The sequence below is a fragment of the Mustela erminea genome, chromosome 8 (genome assembly GCF_009829155.1).
Source record: "Mustela erminea isolate mMusErm1 chromosome 8, mMusErm1.Pri, whole genome shotgun sequence".
Classification (NCBI taxonomy): Eukaryota; Metazoa; Chordata; class Mammalia; order Carnivora; family Mustelidae; genus Mustela; species Mustela erminea.
In genome coordinates this window covers 41,064,238-41,078,284 of record NC_045621.1, presented here as the reverse complement: position 1 = coordinate 41,078,284, position 14,047 = coordinate 41,064,238, and the positions used below count along the sequence as shown (strand labels likewise).

General features: G+C 39.4%; 1 long non-coding RNA gene and 1 other non-coding gene across 3 annotated transcripts in view; one reads left to right on the top strand and one right to left on the bottom strand.

The window, feature by feature from the left end:
- The window catches only part of LOC116597473, a 59,003-nt gene that overhangs the window by 21,869 nt on the left and 23,087 nt on the right, over positions 1-14,047 (top strand). Inside the window, exons 2-4 of one of the 2 annotated variants that reach the window (XR_004288621.1) lie at positions 6,060-6,253; positions 7,580-7,631; positions 9,303-9,394. This is a non-coding gene — a long non-coding RNA (uncharacterized LOC116597473). The remainder of the gene's footprint in view (positions 1-6,059; positions 6,254-7,579; positions 7,632-9,302; positions 9,395-14,047) is intronic. The other variant, XR_004288619.1, reaches the window with a different exon arrangement.
- LOC116598002 lies at positions 12,416-12,550 on the bottom strand. Its single transcript, XR_004288912.1, has one exon. It is a non-coding gene; the product is annotated as a U8 small nucleolar RNA (small nucleolar RNA).

Here is a 14,047-nt window from a genome sequence, read left to right as displayed (position 1 = left end):
TGGAAGTGCTGTTATCGGTCTTTACATTTTACATTATGGTAGCATCTCTTGTTTCCAATCATGCCGACAGAGGCAAGGTAGTTTCCAGGGGCAAACTGTACAGCAGGACTGTGGGACCTCATCTTCCCAAGTCGAGCAAGGGCCTGTGTAAATGTTTGAAGGTTGAATCTGCTCAGCAGTAAACCGATTGTCATCACTACCACACGGACCCTCCAGTATGTGCTGTTGTTTGCCTTGTATCTGTGTAAAAGTACTTTCTTGCTATGGTCCCAGGAAGGACAGCAAGCACCAGAAGCCCTCCGTCCTGGTGGAAAACAAATGGAACAGTTAGCACCCCAGGGTGGAATGGAGAAATCCCTCAGAGGCAACAGAGAGGCTGGAGTTGTTTGAAATAGTGGACCAAGAACTTGGCACCATAGAGGAGAAGTTTATTGGTTCCACAGTCAGGAGATAGAGCTGGATGGAAAAGCACAAGATGTCCAAGAGAGCCAGAGTGTTGGGTCCTGGAGAGCTGCTCTGCCAAAGACCAGAAGTTTAGGGAGGACTATGGTCACAGGTGGAAGGAGACAGGATACAGACTTCTCACGGAGCAGTCATTGGTAGGAAGGACCGAGATTTGAGTAAAATGAATATGGGTATCCCAGCTTTTGAAAAGTTCATGTGACACCACTTCATTTTTACAAAAGACCTAATGCTAGTACCTGTTTTCATTAACTGAAGGAAATTTAAGAGGATTTTTGCTTTTATGAAAAAAGGTGAAAATCAGCAATAATGAAGAATTCAGCAGTGGTTTGCAGCGAGCAGTTATAAAGGTAGCATGCACCCTGACTGGTGAGAGGAGCGCCGTCCAGCTCCTTCCCCGGAAACCACTTTCAGCTGCCAGAGTCTTGAGCTGTATCTGAGCATCTGTGCTTTATCTCAATTTATTTTGTGCATCCATTAACAGGATATACCCTAAGGTATCAGAACAACCTAAAAGAGGTGATTTGGGGGGTCTTGGAATGCTCAAAACTTTTCCCATGTAAGTTAATGCCAGTTGCTTCTTTGCTGTATTCTCTTTCACGTTATGGAAGTTTTTATAGAACACTACTTTTGGATACTGGGGAAAACTTGTCTTAAGAGTTTGGGGAGGCCGAAGGTAACTTGTAAGAAAAGTGGAAGACGGGAAGTATAGCACATAAGGATGTGAATACCTAGCTGGAAAGAACTGTACATCTCTGGACAAATGTGCTTGTAGGATTCCCCTATAACACTGTCCTCTTTGCCTCTTACATTCTCTGTCCTCTGGATGAAGGATACTTTCAGAACACTGTTGTCTTAGTGAAGGGAAGCAAACCCGTTCCATAATTCTTATCCAGAACAATTTAAGAATACTTCCTACAGGACGTTTCTAAGAACCTAAAATTTTTTTTTGAAACTAAAATTTATTTTAGAAAATTCCCCAACCATTTCTTCTTTTTCTTCCCTCGTTTCCATAGATCAAAGTGCCTCAAAAAATTCTGAAATGTTATATCCCCATACAGTATTTTAGACTGCATCTAATGTGGTCTAAAATCACCTACCTGAAAAGCACTGTGTATCTTGCCCTTAAATATAACCTCATGGAGATTTTTAAAACTGTGTTCTCATAGAAATTGAAGAAGTTTGCATTATAGATATCACTGAACACAAGAGGGAACTTGTTGTCTAAATACTGGGATTTTTGCATACTTAAGATGTATATCAACACCTGCCAAAAAGAGCTGAGTTCCTTCCCCTCTTACTATGCCATCTGAAAATCAGCTTCATAAGGCTGCTCCTTTTTCTTCTCTTAACTACTTCTTCCCCATCCCCCCCCCACCCCGCGCTTTCCTTCTTTCTTACTAACAAAATAGCTTCAACCTCTGTGACTTGGTTAACAACTAGCTGATAACTTTAAACAAGCCATTCATGGTATCTTTCAAAGTCTGGATTTTGTCAGATAAAAATTTTAGTTTGGGGTCTTCAGTGCTCCTGATACTGCAAAAACCAATATATATTTATCACAAAAATCTTGCAATTCCAGGGCCAGGAGAAACCCATGAGAGAAACTCTTTATATTTGAGCAAACCCAGATCCAGGAGGCAGAAGTGACTTTTCAGAGTCACATAGAAATCCTGTGGCAGAGCTGAGATCAGAATATGGGTTTCCATCAGCCAACATGGATTTGATTTTCCAGTATGATGTATTGGACTTGATTTTAACAGCAACAAAATTCAGGTTGTCATTAAATTTTCTCATCTCTACTGTGTTCATTTCTCAAATAGAAACAAAAAGCATCTTTTTTCTCAAGCCACTCAGCACAAACAGAAATTACATCTCTCATTGTATTGTTAGATCTAACGCGATTAGATTTAAGTATTAATTGCATATCCTATTGTCTCCTGGATTGAAATGATTGCTAATAAATTTTTGAGATCTTCTTGAGTGATTAGATAACATTAGGTTTAACAGCTTTTTTTTTTTTTTTTTAATTTTTAATCGTCACTTGAAACTTCTGAAGCTCTCCAATGGATATTGGTTTTTTTAAGTAAAGTTGCTTGTAAAGAGTCATTTGTGAGTCATGCCATTAATATGCAATCAGAGATAAAGAATGTTCCTGTGTGTTGTTGCATCATATGTGTGGCTTTGTTCTTTTGTTCTTCCTTCCCCTTAGTCTCATGCTGGGAATGTGGCTTTCTTAAGAAAACAGCAGTTCACTCACTATGCTGTCTTAGCCAAGTCTCAAAGTCACCTGAGCACCAATGCCAGCAAAGTCTTGGGAAAGCCACTGATAACCACTGAACTCTCTGGGGCAAAGTTTTTCAAAGACCAATTGGCTTTTATCCCCATGTTCTCAGCTTCTTGTCCGTGAGACTCATTGTGCTAGATGAGAGGAGGGAGGCAGACCAGGAAGAGTTTCAGGAAGTCAGAGGGAGATGAACAAGACCCTGAACCCCAGGCTCCATGCAGAAGCAAACCCTCAACAGACAAAATCAGCATTGATGTATATCCTCAGGATTGCCCTGGATAACATCCTGGTGAATATAAATTCAAAATTACTTCTAAAACATGAAGTCATGAAGAAATAAGTCACGACAAGGAAAAGCAGCAAATAACAAACAACAGAGTGAGTTCCCTCAAGTACTTCAATAATTGTAATTACCATATACAGACAATGACGTAACTGTTTTTATTTGAAGAAATGAAATACTATGAATGACCATAAACAGGCGACAAGACAAATTTCTAGGAATATCTTTTAATAATCAAATTATACAAGTTATAACTGATAAAACAAGAAACTCAATAGATGGGTTACGAGTAGATTAAATACAGCCGGAGAAAGAATCGCAAAGCAGAGAAGGAATTGGCCAATGTTGAGCATGGAGAAATGAGATAAAAAATGTGAAAGAGGGGCGCCTGGGTGGCTCAGTGGGTTAAAGCCTCTGCCTTCGGCTCGGGTCATGATCCCAGGGTCCTGGAATCGAGCCCCGCATCGGGCTCTCTACTCGGTGGGGAGCCTGCTTCCTCCTCTCTCTCTCTGCCTGCCTCTCTGCCTGCTTGTGATCTGTCTGTCAAATAAGTAAAACAACGGTCATTTAAAAAAAAAGATTCTTTAAAAAAAAATGTGAAAGAAAGGTGAATATATACAAAGTATATAGGAAGAGGGAGGGAGGGGGAGGGAGAGAGTATCATTTTCAAGTTACAAGACGGGAAAATGGAATCAACAGCAACAAACTTATTCTAACAGAAGGGAAAAAAAACCCAAAGAATTAGCAGGGCAAATAGAAAGCACAAAGTAAGATAAAGATGAAAAATAAGGCTTCATATATAGTAACTGCAGTAGATTAAAATGACCTAAACTTCCCACTGAAAATACAGAGTTCCAGTTTCGCATAATTAAAAAAAATCTACGATGCCCTATTTAGACACAATTCTCCTAGAGCATGGGCCTACAGCAAGCTAAAAGAGGTAAGGGCTACAAGGCAAATACTAAAGGAATCTGGAGCAGTTATAAAAATAGAAAAATTATTACTAGGGATAGTAATGCTCACTTTATATTTCTGTGACAATCCTGAGTTTGTGTTATCCTAAATAACTACAAAATATATATGGCAAGTACTGAGAGACTACAGAGAGACCCTGAGATATTCTCCACCAGAATGGAAGGTTGTGACCTCCCTTTCTCGTAACTAATGTGTCCAATAGACAACAACATTAGTATAGAGATACAAGACTGGTCCAACACTACTTCGCAAACTGTTCAATAGATGTCCAGATATCCTGGCATTCAACAATGGGGAAATGCACATTGTTCTCATGTACAAATGGATTATCTATAAAAATTGAATATGCAATAGACCATAAAGAAAATTTCAGAACTTAAAAATTTTTAAAAAACCACATCTTACAGATTATGTGCTTTGACAGCAATGCAAATTAGTTATAAGTTAAAATACACATTTCTCTAAAATTTAAAGCCCCTGTGTTCCATAGATGAGGATATCTAGGAAACACTGGCTGAAATCCAGTTTAATAGTTATAAAGGAGAGGAGGAGGAGAAGGAGAATAATTTTTCAGCTGCAGGAGTTCTCATATGCCTTCACCTACTAATAACATATCATCTAGCATTTAATGCATCGTCAGCATTTAGTGCAATGTTTCATATGTTCATTTTACCATACAATTTTCTACTCATGGAATGACTCATGGGACCAGGGTTCTGTGGACCACACTCTGGGAAACATTGTTCCAAGGTTCCCCTGAGGTTAACTTCACATAAACCATATTATTTCTATTAACCCTATTTCACTTGCTTGGACAGCCACATGGACGGATATGACATCTGACGTCAGAATCCCTCGTCTGATCAAACCACACGCCCAAGTTGCAGATGAGAAGCATCACCAGACCTTCGACAGCGCATTACAAGGAATAGAGCAGAAGCCCTTCACCAGGACGAAGCCATGCGCAGAGAGGGATATTTGTGTCTTAAAAGTGTTCTCATCTTTCAAGACCCTCGCGCTACTCAAATCTGTGTCAAAGCTCTGAGACCCACTGTATGATCCCTTAAACTATTTCTCAAACTTGTCAGGACAACCATGACTCTCTTGGGTTTGACCTTCATCCAAAAGCCCCACTTTCTAGACAGTTAAGAGACCTGACTCTCTTTCCAGCTCAGTGAGTCTGTGACAGGACGATGAATCACTGTGCGGTTGAAGAGTTAATCTATTATGTTGCCTGCAGCACTAAGCTATTTCTGCCCCTTTCCAGGGCTTTCTCACATACCCTCCCTCTTACATTGAGAGAATTCATTAGTTCTGCTTTGTCAGGGGCTGTGTTAATGAGCAACCAGATGGATCGGAGGGACAGAAAAGCAGTGAACCCCCTCTGGGGATGGGGCAGCTCTGAGCAGTGTTTTTGTTTTGTTTTGTTTTGTTTTGTTTTTTTCTACAGGAATCCAAACACTCCAAGGTAAGAAATAAGCTCACACATCATGAGTTCACTTAACTGTGTTTTCGTACATCTGAGGAGATATATATGTGTTAACTCAGGGTGGTAATTTTTAAAAGTTGTCCAAATGGGGCACCTGGATGGCTCTGTGGGTTAAGCCTCTGTTTTCCGCTCTGGTCATGATCTCAGGGTCCTAGGATTGAGCCCCACATTGGGCTCTCTGCTCGGCAGGGAGCCTGGTTCTCCCTCTCTCTGTGCCTGCCTCTCTACCTACTTGTGATCTCTCTCTCTCTCTCTCTGTTGAATAAATAAATAAAATATTAAAATAAAATAAAATATTTTATTTTTTATTAATTTTATTAACTTATTTATTCATTTATTAAATTAATTTTATTAATTTCCAAAAATTCTTGATAGTCCTCCATCCAAAAGATGGAGCACAATTCTCTTTCCCATGAGTATGGGTTGAACTTAGTGACTCATGAATGAATAGAATATGGCTGAAGTCAAGGGATGTCACTTCTGAGATTAAGTTACAAATGGAAGTTGTTATCCTCTCTTGGGTGTGTTCACTGGCTCTCTCTCTCCTACAACTCTTACTCTAGGTGAAGCTGTGTCACCAGCAGTCCATGGAGAGGACTGCAGGGAAGAGAGAGAATCCTCCTGTGACAGCCACATGAATGATATTGAAGGCGAGCCCTCCAGTCCCAGTCAACCTTCAGAGACTGTAATCTGTGTCAACAGTATTACTGAAATCTTGTGAAAGAACCTGAGCCAGAACCACCGAGCCTCAGAAACTGTGAGTTCATAACTGCTTATTGTTTTAACAGGCTAAGTTTGGGGTAATTTGTTATGCAGCAGTAGATAACTAATATACCCAGTGATCAGAGCTGTTGAGGGCATAGGGAAGCCATCTTAGGTAATGGGTATCTACTTCAAATGCCTGGGGCCATATTGGTCTGGCAGGAAAAGGAATTCCCTATAATTAGAAGGCTCACTAACTGGAAAGGAGGTAAGGATAGAAGGAAGCTTATAAGATATAGGAATGGTCCTGCAACTCAGCTCTCTACCAAAACCAGACCAAAGGGTCAGGATCCTGGCCATATGGACATAGTTGTGGGGTGGGCAAAGTATCAGGCATGGAGACGGTGTTGGCAAAGGTGTTGATGCGGATTGTCTTATCTGCGACAAACCCTAGTGTGATAAGGGTGTGGAGGAGCCTGAGTACCAGTGTTAGGTTTGGTTGACTGGTGACTATGGCTATGGTGGTGATGAAGAAACGGAACCAACTCCAATGGGCTCCACCAAAGCTTTGCCTGGGTGTGCTGGCAACAGTGGTGCAAAGAATTTTGCAGCACATGAAAAGGAGTTGGCTCATCAATGCCTAGAGCTTTAAGCAGGATGGACTAAAGTCTGGTGTGAGTGATCTTGATTTCTCCTTCCCACAGAGGATGGTAAGTTCACATTTGAACAGGTGGATTGGAATTTCAAAATTAAAACCTAAGGCGTACCTATTCTTTTAAAATTGGGCATTACTTAAACATTAAGAAACTAGATGTCTATATCTATTCCTTTCTTTTCTCTTTTTCTTTCTTTTCTTTTTTTCTTAAGATTTTATTTTTAAGTAATCTCTACACCTAACATGGGGCTCAAGACAAGAGTCACAGGTTCCACCGATCAAGCTAGCCATGCAGAAAGAGACCTTTCTTTATCATCTCTCTAATAATTTATTTTGAGACTTCCTGAAAGAAAAATAAAACAGATTAGAAATATTTAAAGATCTTAAAGAACAAAATTTTAATAACTACTGCCACAAGATGTGCCCCCCAAATTCCTATTTCAGGAAAACTAATTCTGATGTAGTCTTATAATGTTTGTCTGAATAAAAATTCAACATGGAATCAGTTTTCTGTTCCTGATGGGTTCATTGTTCAAGTGACATCAAGGTGACATTGTAACAATATTTTTTCTGAGGAAAGGAATTGATTCATTGTTTTAAAACCTGCTCCAAGAATAGATTTTCACTAATAATCGAGTTTAATTAACAACAAAAACATAGTGACATGACGCTATGTGAGAATAGACGGTAAAACTAAAGGAACAAATTTATCTGTTTCTTCAACAGATGTTCGCTGGAGGTCCACCATCCGTCAGTCAGTGTATGAAAGACCTAGAAGGTGAGTTGTAAATAGCTTGAAACTGAATGTTTGTCAGGCGGAAGGCAAGCATAGCAATGATGAAGATGCTCCCTGCTGCTGTTGAAAGCTAATATTACTCAGTACTTTATGCCCAGAGCCAGGCTAAGTACTGCACAGTCATTAGCTCACAAAATTGTTACAATAACACTATGAAGTTGTTACAACTCTGATTCTCATTTTGCAGATTAGAAAAAGAAGCTTATTAAATTAAATTAATTTTCCCAAAACATACGTATAGACAGGGGCCTATATTGACAAGCAAGAGCTGATTCCAAAACCTGTGTTTTCATTTCTATATCAGCAGGAGAGAGAGGAAGGGAGCTGTGTGCACGGAGAGAATAGTATTAGATGCTAGATAAATTTCAGAACTAAAATCAGCACATGGAAGCCATAAAGAGAAGAAGCACCCTCTGTGATATGGAGAAGCAGCTGAGAAGTTCTCTCAGAATGCAGATGAAAAGGACAAAATGTGGAGCACTGGAGACTGGGAAGGGTATCAGGATAACTGGAATTTCTGCGGAAGAGATCAGAAGCCATGGAAAAAAGGAATAATATATAAAAGAATAAAAATTCCTTTATTTAAGAAAAACTCAATTCTGCACCTTGAAAAAAATTCATTCAGTAGACTAAAATTACCAAAAAATAGGATCAATAAATATGTTCTGTGTATTTTTATCTTCAGTGAAAAACAAGAAAATGCACAGATCCTAAGTGTTTGGTTCTATAAGTTTCAACACACAAATAGAATAGAAAATAATTCCCAAATCCTAGTAAATGCCTTCATGCTCCCTTAATCATTCTTACTCCCAGAGGCACCACCATTCTGATTTCTCTCATTATAGATTAGTGTTGCCTATACTTGAACTTCATATAGATGGAACTGTATGGTGTGCAACTGTCGGGCTTCTTTTCTCCCCATATGTCTTCACAGTCCATCAGTAGTTTATTTCTTTCTATTGTTGAGACGTACTCCATTGTATGAATAAACAACAATCTGTTTGTCCTTTCTCTTGCTAATGAACATTTGGATTGCTTCTGGTTTTTGACTATAATAAAGTTGCTCTGAACATTCTCATACGAGGCTTCTTGTAGACATATGTTCTCACTTCCCTTGGGTAAGTACCTAAGGGAGGATGCACTGAGACAGGGCGAGCTTGTGTTCAACTTCACAGGAAACCATCCAGAGCTCTAGATAGCGGTTGTATATTCTTATGCTCTCACCAGTAGTGTCTCAGAGTCTTAGTTGCTCCACATTCTAGCCAACTTTTGGGGCTCTTGGTATTTTTCATTTTAATTTGGGTATGAAGTGACATCTTGTTGGTGGTTTTAATTTTCACTTTCTTGAAGACCAGTAACACTGAGCATCTTTTCCTGAGCTAATTGGTCATTGTCTTCCTCGGTGGTGTCTGTTCAAATCGCTGGCCCATTTTTAACATAATAGCCTCTCACAGTAAGCCAGGTGAGAGGTTATGAAGACCTGAACTAAGGTTTTCATTATGGTGATAACAGAATGGTATGAGAGTGAGGGAGGGCAAAGTGAAGACTGATCATTGAGGGTCTGTTGTGATAGATAATGGCAGTAATGGTGAGTTCATTCAGACACCCAGGATTTGTGGTCCTAACCATTTCAACACTCCTATCATGACTCAGCAGAAATCTTGGAGGAAAACTTCTTTACACCTGGTCTTCATCCAACACCCACTCCAGCCTCTACTGTCTACATCACATCCTGAAAATCTGAGGTAACCTATGTGTCTCATTGGCTCAGAAGTTTCTAGAAGGTCTCCATGGGAGATTTTTTTTTAAAGTGTTAAGTTTTCAAAGTCAACACAAGCTTCTCTAATGTTTTGTGTCATGTTTATGCCCTCTGCCCCAATGCCTGTGCTTAATTTGGTTTAGATTTCTGTAAAAAAACAAATTTCATCACGTAATCTCTAATAATCCTGCCCCAGAACAAGACCTTCCTTGGGACTGTTGAAATCATGACTCTTGTATACTCTAAAGAAACATGGGTGGCTCTTTCTTGGAGTTATCCGTCATCTACATATAATGATGTTTTTGCCTAGTTATTAGGGAGACCAACCTGTGGATAGAGTAAGTCCACTTCTCATTACCCAGAACCTTTGCATCATGGAAGTGTTTATGTCTTGTTTAGAACGAGCTTAGTCACAGTGAGCTTGCACTTTATGAAGCCATGACGAAAATCTCTCTTTAAAAGCCTTTTCTGAGTCATTTCCAGAAAGATCCTGATGCCTTGTTGGTTTCCACTTCCCATTTTTCCCCTTCATTTGAATGTGTGTTTGAACACATGCCTCATTATAAATCCTTTTGGATGGAAGTTCCCAGAGCAGGAAGCATGAAATGAGCTCAGTCAGCTTTATTATATAGAGGTTTGCTTTCACTTAGTCATTAATGTGCAAATGATGGAATTCCCATTGGTTGGATCCAAGAAATACGTTTGCACAAAATGAAGCAAATATGAAGTGCATTTTGGATGCTGTGAAAGAGAACAGCCTGGAGTCACTTAGATTGGATCATGTACACCATGAACTCATGGGTTGTGATCTCAGTGTGCTGTTTATTTCTGTGGTATCTTGCTCCATTTTGCCCTGAGAAGTATAAGGAGACATGTATTACCAAACTATAGTAAAACACTGTACTGTGGCAGTTGATTGAAAAAAAAAAAAAAACCTAATATCATGATATTTTAACAATAGAGACAAGAAACCGACTCTAACTATAAAGGGAATTCTCAGAAAATGTTGTACAGGGAGTAGAAACAGAACTCATAGGAGTAATACCTGAAATTTTTTTCTAAGCTGAACACAGATCCAAGCCTGCAAGTTGAAAGGCTCAGCAACAGCAAGAAAAATAAGTAGAAGGAGACTTATAGACCTTGAAGATATGTTTCAAGGCTAAGGGGACCTTATTCTTAGCACCCAGGGTGAGCATTTTAAAGGTAGACATGCAGTCAGATTGTCTTCAAACTTATCTTCTATAGGACCAAGTGCTAAAAATCAATGTATCAGTATCTCTACAATTCTGAGGGAAAATTACTGTAACCCGATTCTTCAGTTTACAAAGCTATTATTTATGTGTAAGAGTAACATACAGATTCTCAAGAAGGTCTCCATGGGAGATTAAGTTCCTCTATATCTAGAGGAACTTAAAAAGTATACTGTTTTAGTTTCCTACTGTTGCCATAAAAAAACCACCACAAACTTTGTGGCTTACATAGCACAGATTTATTCCCTTACCATTCTAGCAGTGAGACATCCTAGAATCAAGGGCTACATTTCTTCCAGAAGTTCTAGGGGAGATTCCTTTCCTTTGCCTTTTTCAGTCCCTAGAACTCATCCATGTTCTTGGTCTTGTGGTTCCTTCTTCTGTCTTCAAAGCCAGCATTGTTGCTTCTCTGACCATTCACCCATCCACCCTGCTCCCTCTGATGCTCCTGTTCTGCCTCTCTCTCCCATTTAAAAGGACCCTTGGGATTACACTGGGCTAACCCAAATGACCCATAATCATCTCAAGATCCTTAATTTAATGACATCAACAAAGTCCCTTTGTCATGTAAGTTTATCTGTTCACAGGTCCTGAGAATTAGGATACGAACATCTTCTGGGGGTAAGAGGCATTATTCTGACTACCACATGTACCAAACAAACCCCTTCTTGAAAAAAGGTAAAGATCATATACATCTAAAATTCTGTGTCTAGGGGTGCCTAGGGGGCTCAGTCGGATAAGCGTATGCCTTCAGCTCAGGTCATGATCTCATGATCCTGGGATGGAGCCACACATTGGCCTCCCTGCTCAGCAGGAGTCTGCTTGTCCCTCTCCCTCTGCTCCTTTCCCTGCTCACGTTCTCTTGCTCACTCACTCTCTCAAATAAAGAAATAATAGCTTTAAAAAAAATAAAATTCAGTTGGAAGAAAGCATAGGAGAATAGTCAAAAAATTTTGAAAACAGAAAAGTAATGATTAGAACATACCCTAATAATCTCTAAAATTGTAGAGCTACAGTATAATTGACACCAGAACAGGCAGACTGAAAGTCCACAAATAGGTCCAAACATCCACATGAATTTAAAGCAATGAGAGAATGAGAAAGAAATCCAATACAAGTTGTTAGGAAAACTAACAAATCATTTGGGGGGGGGGATGAAAAGTTAAAACCTAAACTTGTATCTTATGCCCACAGAGAGTAAAGATTTAAATATACATATTTTAAAAAATGAAACCATGAAACTATTGGAAGAAAATTTTATTTTACTTATCTATTTTTTTTTTTAAGATTTTATTTTTAAGTAATCTCTACACTCAATGTGACACTCAAACTTTGACCTGGAGAGTAAGAGTCACACACTCCATGGACTGAGCCAGTCAGGTGCCCCTACTGGGAGAAAATTTTAGTGACTAATTTTGTAATTTTAAAATAAACATGAATTTCTAACTATAACTCCCAAGCCAGAAACCCTTAAAGGAAAATAGTGGATGTATATGAAAACATAAACTGCTAACTAATAATAAAAATGATTTCTATATGACCAAAATAGTTGAAAGACCTATGATAAGTTACTTATAACAAAATTGGCAGAAGTTAATATTCTTCTTATATAAAAAGCTTTTACATATCAATAATTAAGAGACAAGAGAAAGGTGGGCAAAGGATATAAATAGACACTTAGGAAAAAGAATTGAACAGACCAAGCAAACATGAAGAGTACCTGTCAGAGGAAATGGTGATTTTTTTTTCCAGAAAGTATCAAATAGGAGCAATCAGTGTGCCATAAGTCCTGATTATGTAGAGATGCTAATCACAAATCATGCAAACTTCAATTATCACGTTCCAATCTGCCTCTAAAAGCAGAAACAGTTAAAGATTATCCTACCTGAAAATCCCAATGATTTTTTGTTTTTTAGATAGTATTCTGTTTTGGTGTGTGATTTTAATTGGTTCAAACTTTCTGCAAGCTAACAACATTTAATAGAATTTCAGATGTGTATATTCTTTGTAGCAGCAAGTATAATTCTTCACCAGGTGGTTGGAATAATGCCTTGACCAGCAGGGGGGAGTTATGCAGTTCCCATGGGGTTTCCCCTCTATTGGTGATGGGCAGGGGGACACTTTGTTTTCATTTAACACCTTCCTTCCCTCACTCTCTCCTGCTCCCTACTTCTCCTCTCCGTCTTAAGTGCTGACCCAGGAGATCCCTTTAAGTCACACTCAACTATAGCGAATTCAAGGATGGGGAGGACATTCGTGGTTCTGTGAGAACAGCCTGAGTGTGGGCAGGCATAATGCCTCCATTCCTAGAGCCCTCACCCCAGGCTGGGGCTAGCAGAGCGTGAGGCACCTGAGACCTTCCATTCATGGGCAGTCTCCTCTCTTGTTAGGTCTCCAAACACAGCAAAGTCCCTTTCTTTCTCAGAGTTTGGAAAGAGTTTCACTCTTTTCTCTCTCTTTCAGGAATATTTAGGAAGTTTCTCTCCTTGGCCATCAGTGGGAAAAAAGAAGCGTGGTGGCGGGGAGGGGGTTTTGTGTGCTTACCTTAGTTAAACCTGAAATTCAAAAAACAAATGCTCTTAGATAAATTCTAAATCATAGCATTTGGCATCCTAACAGCCTATGTGTGTGAACGTGGTTTTTTTGTTGTTGTTGTTGTTTTGGTTTTTTCCTTTATAATTAGAAGTTTACACCTTTGAGGATTCAGGTCTGCTGCTCCCGTGGGAAATAGAGTCTGGCATCTTAAAGGAATTAGCTGCTGCTTAGCCAGCACACATTAAGAGCAGAAAATACATTTAAAATAAATTAATCCTTTACATAATTAAAATATGAATGCTGACTCTAGGGCATGTGCCTTCACTTATATATGCAAACACTTTTTTATCCAAAAATCAGACATTTTTTATTAACAACACTTCAATTTCAAAAGAGAATGACAAATTCATATCTACAGATTCAAAGTTTAAACCTCAGGAGACTCCAATCCACCGTCCGCCATTGCCCGATCTTGTCCCCACACCAGCCCCTGCAATTGACTAGCCCGATGGGCCGGTGTAAATTCTAAGACAGATGCAGGAAAGGCATTAATGCGAATCAATTTTATTCTTAACAAAGCCGAATAAGAGTATCAGACATTCCGGAACTCTCTTCTATGTGCTACAGTTTCCTGTCCACATTAGGCTCTCAAGTTGCTAACTGAAGGGGTGTCTGTGCAGAGAGGCGATGTGCCAGATGGCCTCACCCTAGACGGTCCCTGCTGTTGGCCTGGTTCCACCTGTCTCCTCCTGGCTCTCAGATTTCATGTCTTCACTGTTCTTGAGAATCCAGCTCCCTCTTAAAAGTGGAAAGTGATACAATAAGATGCGTTCATGATTACATTCAAATGCATC